The sequence below is a fragment of the Phaethon aethereus genome (assembly GCF_964289735.1).
Source record: "Phaethon aethereus genome assembly, chromosome: 2".
NCBI lineage: Eukaryota > Metazoa > Chordata > Aves > Phaethontiformes > Phaethontidae > Phaethon > Phaethon aethereus.
In genome coordinates this window covers 118,585,473-118,598,433 of record NC_138582.1, presented here as the reverse complement: position 1 = coordinate 118,598,433, position 12,961 = coordinate 118,585,473, and positions in this window count along the sequence as shown.

The following is a 12,961-nucleotide window of genomic DNA, read 5'->3' as shown; positions in this document are numbered from 1 at the left end:
CACTGCCGTCCGCACTCCGTCCACTCACTCAGGCCGCCCGAGAGTGGCAAAACCACCACCCCAACCGCTCCTCAGATTTGAATTTCAGCGCCCGCCTCAGACGCGCATGCGCGAGGCGGTGCGCGCGCGACAGGAGTGGCAAGCTGCCGCGCGCGCCCGGCCTCTCTACCCTCGCCCTTCGTGCAGTCACGTGACATCCAGGGGCGCGTGTCCCGCCCCTGCCGTGTCCGAAGCAGGCACGACGGGCGGAAGGAAGGGCGCGCGTGCGCGCAACGGCCCGCCCCGCACTGCGGCGGTCATTGATTGACAGGAATGCTATCCAATCCGACAACAGTCTGCTCTGCTGTCCCTCCCCCTCGCGAGCTGCCTGGCCTGTGAGGGAGGGGGGTAGGGACGGGGAAGGTGAGCAGGGTTGCGGTAGGGAGTCGTTACGCGGCGCTCCGGACTGTCTCGCCCTTTCTCGATTCTGGGAGCAGGCCTGGCTTTGGCTGTCGCATCACCGGGCTCTAGAGCTGACCTCTGCCTGTAGTCGTGCTGCCCAGTGTTTCTGTGTGTTGCGTGCAGGGAGCGCCTCCAGCCGTGGTGGCCCTGTCACTTTCCGTTTCTCCTTCTCAGCCGAGCCGGATGCAAACTGCGAGTTTTTTTAAAGAAAACGGGCTTTTACCTCCCTTACAGGCAAATAGAGTAATATTGCCTGGTTGACTCCAGATCTTGCTGCAGCAGCTGAGTAGCAGCGTCCCCCAAGCCTTTCTCATTTGAAGCTTCACTTTTCGGCTGGCGCTGACAGGAAAACATGATGTTTAATGTTACTCTGAATGGAGAGGATACTTATCTCAGTGCAGTGTGAAAGTCATAGCTCCTTGTCACGGCTTGTACATTTCTCCTTGTGGTATAGCCCATGGTCTCCTCAAACTTCACCCGCCAGTTCCTCCCGCTACCCCCTTCTCCATTTCACTGATAGACCTTTCAAGTGTTGGGGAGATTGAATTGGCAGAGACCCTTCGGGCGCACGGATCCAGTCCTTGCTATCCGAGCACCATCCCAAACTCCCCATAAACCTGTTGAATGCAATTGCAAATACAGTGTGTTTTTTTGTCTCAGCTGTTCCCCCTAGGACGCTGCTATAGGCCTGACTGCCCACATGATTAAAGCCTGTCAAATATCCAGTCTATCCATATGTATTGGCACCCCTTTATACCTTTCTGGTTGTATGCAAGTAGCATTCATTACCGTGCACGAAGGTCCTTCTTCCCTAGTGGTGTGCTTCTTGCCTCCTGGATTATTTACAGGCAGCAGTCATTTCTTACTCCAATTTTTACTTTGCCTTGCTAAACAAACCACACTCTTCTAATTGTCCCTCATTAAAAAATCTTTCCAATGCCTTATTTGCAAACAGTGTGGTGTTGGTGTGCAGCAGAATCTAAAAAATACAGTATCATTTAAACATTTTCTGAATAAATCTTCAAGATTGGACACCCTGGCCAACAAATGTCCCTGCACCATTCTCAGTTAAGTGTGGGTTGGAGTAGCCTGACGTCCAGCATCAGAACTTGCTCACACACCAGGCTGAAAATTGTGACTTACCAGATGAGACTCATCACTCATTCATAATCTGTGAACCAGCCTGTACAGTGACAAGAAAGGACAGGCTTTATTTCCTTCAAGAGAAACTAGGTATACCTGTCACTGGGAAATAAGAGAAACATTCCTTTAGTGGAGTAGTGGAGAATGAATGCAGGCAAACACCAGAAGACAAGATGGCAAATATGGAGCTCAAAGACGTTAGCAGAAAATTAAAAGAGAAAATTACCATTAAGTCTTTTCTTTCTCCTTCTACTCCAAAAGAAGAAAAGTCATGCACAATTTGAACCCTTTCAACATAAGTGAATTATGAATTATTGCAATTTAAACATACTTTCTGCTTTACATGTGGATCTGTGGGATTTACATAGTGCAGCTCCAGCTATCATTGGTACATTTCCAAACGTGGCTTCATCCATTGCTGTCAGCTTTCGGATGACACGGCATAGCGCATGATGCTCATTCTGGGGGACAATGAAAATGGTGTTAGCTGCAGTGTTAGTGTACATAATAAACTCATCTGCTATTTAATATTAAAAAAGAGGGAAATAATCATGCTTTATTCTGTAAAATAAATTTCTTGTAAAAAAATATTTCTATAAAGTATATTCTGAAAAATGAAATTGAGATTCCTAGGGGTGTATAACTGCTTAAAACATCAGTGCAACATGCATGTGACAAATGTCCTTTCCCTTGGGTCTCTACAGAGCAAATTATTTCTTCATCATTTTGATCCAGACTCAATAGGGCCCTGCCAGAAATAAACAGAATACTTAGTTTCTCCTCTTCTCAAGGGGTTAAATCTGTCTTCCAGAAGAGCAATGGGCGGTAAATGTATCTTATCCTTTCATTGCTCCAAAGAGCCAAAGAAGGTCGGTCTTTCTCAGAAATGGTGCTATAAAATGGCTATGGGATCGTTGTCTGCATAATGGTGGGGTGTATGGCCCGTAGCAATGAAATTTCCTGTCAGGGTTATTTTTTTCTTAATAAATTAATGAAACTGTTTGCAACTTATGGAAAAAATCAACTGATGTTTCACAATCTGAAGGCATAAAGAAAAAGAGAGGAAAAGAAAGGAATGCCATGATGGAATCAGCAGAACAATGAGCTGTCTCTGCCCACTGAACAGCATTATATTTTATGCCAGCCTTTTGCATTCAAAAATTATGAATCACACCCTTCACTGGCTCCTCACCGCACGTGATACGGTTTAAGATTTCTTCTTGCTATGGCTAAGCTAATGAAAAGTAATCCCTTCTGTAACAATAAATAACACAATACAAAGCATTTGGGGAACAGTTTTTGCTGGCTTGCAGTTTTCATGGGAATTGAGAGTATGGGCATGGAAGCCAGTTATTTGTTTTTTAACAAGGCAAGAAAAACATTTTTACTTTCCCAAGTTTTCCTTCAAATTTTTTTAAAGCATACTGACTGTTTTCAGGGTTGTATTTTCACTTTCAGAAAGTTATAAAAGTTTGCATTTGCACTTTAGTAAGAATGGAGCACTTTTTTAACTAATAAGGTAAGCATTAGCCAGTTTTTGTAGCTCTGGTTTCCTTACAATACCAACGCAATCATAAATGTAAAATATTGAAGGCAAAAATGATGATCCCAGTACAGTCCAATGTATAGCTTGGTATAGCTCCATTCTGTAATCCTCAGTTCCTAAAACTTCCATTCTGCTGAGAAATGGAAGTTCATGATTCTGATTCCAGAGGAAAGGTGCTTCCTTTGTAATCCTGTCATTTAGAGAAAAATACTATTTTTCAACTTGTAATTTCCTTTTATTCACAGATAAATAATTCAAAGTGAAAGTTTATGCTCTCCTATCTTGCCCTCGCAAGCAGATTTCAATCTACTGCATAGTAATACAGTGCATTATAATACAGTACATTGCACTATTCCTTGTAGTTTAGATTTACCTACAAAAGGCATTTTTTAGCAGAAAAATCACTCTTCCACTAATCATGTCGTGATTCTGATACTCATTTTACATTGGTACAGATAATTGCATAGGATGCCAGATAGAGGAGAATCAAATGTATGGTCTGGTACACAGTGCTGTGCATCATTATTTATGGACTATCATCCCATTGGAATTAATTCTTCCCAGTGAATTCAGACAAAGGGTTTAACATGGGAGAAGAGGGAAGGAGACAGCCCTTGTAGACCTTCTTCAGGACTGTGCCACCAGCACAGACATCCTTCTCCCCTAGCCTGCCTTTTTTTTTTGCAGGATCCCCAGTGGATCCTGGAGCATGAAGGTGGCTGGTCTGACTCTCCATGCCTCAGTGCCTAAGACGAAGCCAGGCTATAAGAAATTCCCCTCTTTACAAGGACTGCAATCAGGACCGATGTATAAGGGAATCTTGCACTACAGAAGAGCAGTAAGAATATAATATCCATCCTTTCCTCAGTGATTGAAAGGAATTTGATTCCTCTAAAATGAAGAAAATTGTGCCCTCAGATCCTCTTGAATATCCTAGCATGCCAGAGATTTGGCCTGGGAAAAGGCAATTTCACCCCCAAACAATGAATAGAAGGGCTGTTCCATAGTGTTTATGTTTATGGTGAAACACAGCAGTTTGGATTAACCTGTGTTTTCTCTTGCAAATATTACATAATCAGAAACATTTTGATGGGCAGCATTTAAGACCCGTTCTCTGTTGCAAGCCAAAGGTGATTAGACTGCTCTTGTCAGCTCCTGTGATAGTCACAGAGGCAATTTAGACTGACATATAGCCAGTAAAGGAATATATTTATGTCAGGAATAAGACAGATTTTGTGAGTAAGTAACACAATGCATGACAGGGATTTAGATTAGCAATGCTCAAGAGCACAAGGCTGTCTTCTGGTGCCCGAGCAGGAAATTGATAACGAGCTCAACCACACTAAAGGAATGTGAGACCCCGTTGCCATTACAGTCTAACTTTCAGCTGGGACTGTGCTGTATAGTACCAAAAGGCTTCATTTACTAATCTGCCTCGGTAAAGCGTAGTTGGGGGGAAAATCCTTTAAACTGGACATTTGCTGGGGGAAAATATGCTCCATTTTCAGAATGTACAGAATGGATTTCAAACAGTGTTAATTGTTATTTATTCTCTCACTTGTCCTTTGCAAAATATGGGAGGTTCTCAAGAAAACACTGGTTTGCTGAAGACACCATTTATATTGAAAGTTGGAAAAGCACACTGTCATTTATATTCTACACTAAATTACCATATGATGACATTGATGGATTACTGTTAACTGTTGTCAGACCTGAAACGCACCATCTCATTTGAGGAACGACTGAGGGAAAATCACACAGAAATCAAAGTTGGAGGGAAAAGCAAAAACATTATGAGGAGAAAGAATAAAAAAAAGAGAGGAGTGGAGAATAGCAAATAACAAGGGAGGATAACAAAGAAAACAGGCAGAAAACACAGAAGAGAAAATATATTAAAATGGAAAAAGAGTAAAACAAGGAATGAGAGAAAACTGTTTCATTAACAACACAAGACAGTTGTCAAGTGGACTCAGTTTCAGAAAAAATCTCTGGGTGGTTGAACTCTGCATTTTTACAAGGCTGTGGCAGTTAAGAAACATTTGACTGTCATGCACTCCGAAAAGATTTATTGTGTTCACAGTTTTTTTAATATAATACTGCATTTGTCTCACTAAATCATGGAAAGTTTCTCAGGACCTTTCATTTAGGTCTCCTGCCTGATTTACACAAGAGAAAGGGCATTAGACTTCTTTCTTTTGTGTCTCAGTTATAAAATATGTGCTTTTCTTTATCCATACGGTACAGCTGTACCATTTGCTGACATAAAACTTCTGAAATGAAGCAAAGGGCCTGAGAGTACGAGAGTACCTAAGTGCCATTATGTTAATGCAGACCATGATGTTAATTTACAGTAGCTGAGGACTTAGTTGCAATTCTGTAGCATAATGCAGATGGAGCAATCACATAATTACATCAGCACTTTCACTTACAAATTTTTTTCACATTTATATTCTTGAAAGAATCTTCTGAAAGATGGAAAAATTATGAGATTCTTGTTGAAACACCATTTTTCACCAAAAATAGTGTTCTAACAGCTCTAGTTCCTTTTTTTGAAGAGTCAGTATGCTGTAAGCTCAACAGGTGATAATTTTCTGAACTCATTCTTGCCATCTTATTCTAATATTTTAAATAAATAAATGAAAGTATATAACACACATAAAATACATCAGTGATGCATAAGGAAGCCCAAGAATGGTACCTACAAAATTACCTTAAAGTTTTTAAAACTAAAGTAGGCACTCCAAGTTAAGCATAGCCTATATATGCTTTGCTAAACAAGTAAAGACCTAAGGATATGAAACACGCTTTACATGAGTTCATGACTGACTTTTGCTCTTCACTTTCCATGTCATTCCTCTGAAAAAAAAATCCATGCAGTAACATGAAATCTTTTCTCCAATAGTAGCATGTTTACACTAGAGGGTGCTACCTAGACAGAATTTTAGGCTGCTTAGTGTTTTGCTTTGGAAATCTCTTTTTCAGTATTTGGGAAAAAATGCACATCTGAGATAAGAAGCAGCTATTTTTAGAGGGAGAAGTTCTACTGTAATTTGAACAAATGAAATTAAAATGTAACAGTGATGGTATTTTCCACACACCTACCCATGAGGGACAGTGGTAATACAGTCATCTCACCTTCAGTAGAAACACGTAATTACACTGATGCTGTGTTAGAGACGAGTAAATATCCCTAATATTTCAGTCTGCTTTTGCTTAAAAAACTATTATGACATGGAAAATAGATTAGCTAAAGGAATATGAAAATGAGATCATGGCTTCTTGTTAATGAGAGGAACAGAAACATCTGATAGAGTAAAACATAAAGTAGCAGTCTGTAGTACAAATACAGTCTCACTATATGTCTGAGTATGATATGATGGAGGGTTGCCCGAGCTTGCAATAAAGCATGAAAGAAGGCAAAGGGAATGGAAATAGCCAAGAGGTTATTTTAAATAATTCTTTCCTTGTCCTTCCAGTGGTGGTGAGGATTGTCAAAGCCTTAAACGTGTCTCTCCACATCTCCAGGGGCTTTGGCTGCCTGGACTCAGAGCCCACATTGAGATGGTAGAGGTCTTGGGCCGTGAAGAGAGCTGCTGCTCACTGACAGTGGTTTGCAAGTGGCTTGGTATGGGCAGCTTGTCTTCTTATACGTCTAACCAAAAAACCTCTTTTGAACTCAGCAGATCTGTAAGAAGGCAAGGCGGTGTGTACGCTGCACTGTGCCCCATTCAGAGAATTTGGAGCTCCCACTCCGTTACTCTAGTAACACCATGATGAAGTGGTACCCAGGGAATCTCCAAAACCAGACATGAGATGGAGGAGAATAAAGTCAGAAAAGAACTCGGTCTTGGCTTATGCTTCTCCCAAACTGGAACACTATTTCCATCAGCTGAATTTATCACTGATACCACTTGAAAGGGATTCTTCGCCAGGGAGTAAATAAAACAGGCCCAGCTGTTTCATAGCCCCATGTAACCCCACAGACTATGAAGGAACCTGCAGGGTAAAGCTAGGTAGCAGTGCCAGACATGTACCTAGAAACTGAAAAAAGAGAGTGAGCTGACACCATGGGTTCTGCCCCTCATTGAGTCCAATGCTTCTCCCTGAAAATGGGACTTGCCAGAAGACCACCTTCTTCAGGACAGGGAAAGCTCCTTCTGCTTTGCAGATGCTGTCCTAAGTGAGAGGATCTAGATGCCCTGTGAAATTAAATGCTTTGATGAAGCAGCAGATCATCGCTCTTTCCTCAGCTGCTGGGTCTTTGTCTACTGAGGTCAACTGCAAAGGGTCCTCTGCTTCCAGCACTGGAGCTCCAGCTCTAGGAGAGAGCTGGCTCCAGCATGCGGGTGAGGCCTCTTTCTCCAAGGCACAATGTAGTCATACCTATTACTTTCACAGGTTGCATCACGTAAAACGCTGCTGAGATAGTGTTTTGTCTTTCCTGGGTATCCCCTTTTCAATTTCAAAGCCTGTTGTACAGCCTGGACCCATGAAAAATAGGGGAGCGGGTATGGGGGCATGGAAGAGGAAGGGATAAGGAAGTGAATAGCAAGAGGGAGAGGAACATCGTGCTTTTCTCATGTTGTTTAAGAAATAAGTGAAGTCTCCACCTGATCAGCCAAAAAAGGCAACGCGTTACTATGAAAACATTTGCTTTGCAACTGAAATCATCGCAGCACCACAAAAGAGTCAGCAGGCTTCAAAAGGCCCAAAGACAAAGTATGAACATTTAAAAAATTCTCATCATTTGAGGGCAGATTGTTTTTAGCCCCGTGCTGCCTGACCTGGTGTTTGTGTTGCCACAGCAAGGTACCTGTGACTCATCTGCAGGCGTTTGTGGTTTGGCAGGCAGCCTGCGTTGGGGCTGCCTGCAGTCCTGCCTGCCACTGCCGAAGGCAACATCCTGCCTTTCTCAGAAGGACCCCTGTAGTGGCAGGCAGAAGTGGGCAGACTGTTGGAGGAGGAAAGGTCACCAGGGGTGCCTTGTTCCATCAGTCCACACTGTAAGCAGGTGAATGCTTTACAGTGGCTAATGTATTTATATAACCCAGTCCTCTGCCATAGGAAATCTGACTCTTTTTTCTTGGTAGGTGTAAGTGCATTTGTGAGTGTACAATAGACATTTCTAATTTCTTTCCGCATATAATAATGGACAACAGTCAGCTACATTTGTAGGTTCACATCACGAGGATCTTACATTCCTTTCCCTTCTCTGAACTTCACTGCAAGGTTTGCCTGCATTGTGTTTCTCCTTACTGGGCTGGGTTTACAGTACTGAGTCTCCTTAGCAGGAACAAATTCAGTGGATAAAACAATCCTGATACTGGAGCTGTATCAAGTTGTGCTCTTCAAGGCATGTTAAAATACTAGTCCCATTGAATAAGACTGTATGACAGCTCCCACAAGCAAGTGCTGCCTTTGCTGTGTACTAGAAACGTAGGACCCAGCTGGAGTCAGATGGCAATGTTAGACATTTCAGAAGGAGTTTGTAGAAAGGATATATCTGGAAGGATGGGCAGGTGGAGTCACTTGGTCAAAAATAAATAAAACCAACATTAAAACAAGTGTGTGTGTATATATGTATATGCATATTTAAAATCCAAATGCACATATATACATAGATATTTAAATATGCATGTGTGTGTGTGTGTGTGTTCAAATTTTGCGGTGTTAGATTGTGACAGATGTAGAGATCAATAAAATGTACCACTGCTCTTCCAGACTGAACATGCTGCAGAGCTCATTGACATTAATATTCCTATAAAGATACTATTCTGCATGCAAGACACTGCAGTATTTTTGACTGGGTGAATATGATATTATCTCTGGAAGTAATGGTATCTTGAACCTGAAATACAAGATACATGTTAGCTTTAATTCTGTTTCCTAACAGTGGGTAAGCGATACCAAGATATAAATCTATTTGTATCGTGGAGCTGTATTATTTAAGCTGTATTGCACAGTGTGGCTCATCTAAACCTTACCATTTGTCCCCGTGTCCCCTCAACTCGCTACAGTGCAATCCGTGCCAGCTGCACTCACAGCCTCCAGGAATTTTTTCATGAGAGAGTAGCTCGTCTTTTTCCCACTGTCCGTCCAGACAGACATGCAAGCTAAGATGCCTTTAAGGTCAGAACTGTTAGAGCTACATTAAATACATATATAGTATTTTATATATAAACATCGAGATGCTTAGCAATGTTTTTATTGACTGAGCTTTCCACGTTATGCTTTTAATCAACAAACATGACAAAGCTTGCTCAGAGGCAAAGCAGAAAACAGGAGCAGGTGGCCTTTTAGCATCCCTCCTCTGTGCCTTCTGTTACTGCCTTTGGCATCCTCCTGCTGGAGCCAGGAGCTAGCATGACCTAACAAAACCTTCAAGCCACCCTGCAAAGGAAAGAGGCTAGCAGGAAAAGAACAATAAGATGGAGGCAGCAGATTCAGGGGTGACTGACTGCCCAAGCACTTGGTAAAAAAGGACACACAGACCCAGGGAGAAGTGGGCATGAGATGGGAAATGTGGAGAGAAGGCATCCACTGGAGAGAGCAGGGAGAAGGGGTGCATGTGTAAAATACACATCAAGAGCTGGAATTACCAATTTCATTGCTATGGCTTCCAAGCATATATAAAGTATCATCTCTAAGAGGAGAATTTACGGTCTACACAGCAAAACCATTGGGGAGTTATGGTAAAACGGTACCTTAACTTCACATTTTAGCAGCCATCTATCATTTCTTCACCTGCTTTGCTGATTACTTGCCATGCTTGAAAGGATTCACTGTGTGGGGTTTTTTTCCCTGCAGTTTCCATGTATCACAAGGAACCCATTAGTGATAGCTTTGTCTCTCTATATTTAAAACTGTTTATTCAGTTCCTGTAATTTGAGATTTGGAGACAAGCCTGTGGGTTTCAGATACTACAATGTTAGAAAAGTACTTTAGAAGGTATTTTAGGTTAAACTTAGACGTGTTGACAGAGCATATATCTTGTCTGTTCCTCAAAGAATTCAAGTTAAAAGGGACAAAGGCACATCAGATTTGTCAGATAGGTAGAAGGGTGTTTCAGCACTAGCTCTTCATTAGCAAACTGAGAAAAATGACACCTCAGTCTTTTCATAGTTGGTCTTAAGAGTACCTGTCTTTGTGTTTGAGGCAGTACTACATAAAATGAAAATAGGTGCTTTAAACTCTTTTTTTTTAATTATTGCCCGTGAAGAGTGATATGAAAGCAGACAGAACTATCTGATAGCATCCGCTCAGTTGTATAATTGCACACATGCAAACATCTAAAAAGGATTAATGAAGTTCAGCAAGACTTCTCCAGGTAGGACACAGATAGGCGTTCTCAGAAGCCCCGTGATCTGTGGACTTCCCATCCCTGCTATGTGATGACACAGCCAGACCTCATACCTTATAGGATGATGCTATGGAGATAAACTATGTGTACAGTGCATTGTAAGTATGACTTTATTGATGGGAGGGAAGGTGGGAAACACTTAAGCCACTCAACCAAAGGAGCGCACAACTTCCCTTCTCTACATTCACATAACGTATGTTGAACACTATTGTGCTGTTAAGTCACTTTCAGTTACATTTCTTTCACCGTTAAGTGTTGACCATTTAGAAAAGTAAATGCATTAACACGGTAAAATGTATTCTTGTATAATGTGACTTCAATAATGCCCTTAAGTCTGCACAAAGAGTACAAAATCTTCCTACACCATACCTACGTTAAACTGTTACACAACTGTAATTGCTACGGTAGAATGACTTGTTCCTGTGTGATATTTAATAGGCATTTTAAAACATCCAGATTACGTTTCAAGGAGTGAACGGTTTCACCAGTAAAGCAACAGATTGCACAACTAAAGAAACAGAAGGGTGCAATGTAAAGTCTATCTTCTACTTTAAATTCCATTTCACAGAATCACTAGGGTTGGAAAGGACCTTCAAGATCGTCAAGTCCAACCATTAATCCAGCGCCACCATGTTCCCTAAACAATGTCTTGAAGTGCCACATCCACACGTTTTTTGAACACTTCCAGGGATGGCGACTCCACCACCTCCCTGGGCAGCCTGTCCCAATGCCTGACCACCCTCTCGGTGAAGAAATTTTTCCTAATACCCAATCTAAACCTCCCCTGGCGCAACTTGAGGCCATTTCCTCTCATCCTATCGCTGGTTACTTGGGAGAAGAGACCAACACCCTCGTCGCCACAACCCCCTTTCAGGTAGCTGTAGAGAGCGATAAGGCCTCCCCTCAGCCTCTTCTTCTCCAGACTAAACAACCTCAGCTCCCTCAGCCGCTCCACATAAGACTTGTGCTCCAGACCCCTCACCAGCTTCGTTGCCCTTCTCTGGACACGCTCCAGCACCTCAACATCCTTCTTGTAGTGAGAGGCCCAAAACTGAACACAGGATTCGAGGTGCGGCCTCACCAGTGCTGAGTACAGGGGCACAATCACTTCCCTACTCCTGCTGGCCACACTAGTTCTGATACAGGCCAGGATGCTGTTGGCCTTCTTGGCCACCTGGGCACACTGCCGGCTCATGTTCAGCCGGCTGTCAACCAGCACACCCAGGTCCCTTTCTGCTGGGCAGCTCTCCAGCCACTCCTCCCCAAGCCTGTAGAGCTGCATGGGGTTGTTGTGACCCAAGTGCAGGACCCTGCCCTTGGCCTTATTAAGCCTCATACAGTTGACCTCAGCCCATCGATCCAGCCTGTCCAGATCCCTCTGCAGAGCCCTCCCACCCTGCAGCAGATCAACACTCCCACCCAACTTGGTGTCATCTGCAAACTTACTGAGAGAGCACTCGATTCCCTCATCCAGATCATCAATAAAGATATTGAACAAGACCGGCCCTAGAACCGACCCCTGGGGGACACCGCTTGTGACCGGCCGCCAGCCGGATTTAACACCGTTCACAACTCTCTGGGCTCGGCCATCCAGCCAGTTCCTCACCCAGCAAAGAGTAAACCCATCCAAGCCACGAGCCGCCAGTATCTCCGGGAGAATGCTGTGGGAGACGCTGTCAAAGGCTTTACTAAAGTCCAGGCAGACAACATCCACAGCCTTTCCCTCATCAATTTATGACAACCCTCTCGATTAGTAAGTTGTTCCCAACTTGTTGCTCTGATGCAATTCCCCATTCTCTTTAGCAACAGACGGCGGCTCCTTGTCATGCCCTCCTAGGGTGGCACGTACCCTCTCCATACACCTGCAGAGAGGCCTTCTGCCATGCAGCCCTTTCTCTGACTGCCTTAGGCCCGGCAGATAATTATCAATCATACCAATTATTATCAATTACAGCAATGATAATAATTGATAATTATCAACGTACTGCAATGCCGTCACTGGATTCAGTGCAAGTTATGCCTGATAGACTCCTGCAAAGGATGATGCCGAAAACCCGTCCGTGGCGCCGGCACCTCACCCCAAGCCGTGCGGGTCTGATAAAGCGGGCTCCTTCGGCGATGTTTTTGGGTGCAGCTCGGTGCTCGCCCCGCCGGCGGCCATCCCAGGACACTGGCAGGGCCGCCACGCCACAGCCCTGGCCCCTGCACTACAGCTCCCAGGATGCAGTTCGCCCCCCGGTCCTGGCCACGCCCGCGCTCGGGCGGCGCAGGGCGTGCCGGGACTTGTAGTCTGCCGGTCACGGCGGGCGCTCCGCTCGCGCGGCTCTTGCTAGCCGGGCTGGGGCCGACCGGGCTCCCTCGGCCGCGGCGGGGCCGGGCCGGCTTCGGTCAGGCGTCGAGGCCGACACAGCCCGCGCTGCGCCCAGCGCCGCTTGCTCCCTCCTCGCTCCTCCCCGCCCAGGAGGCGTCAG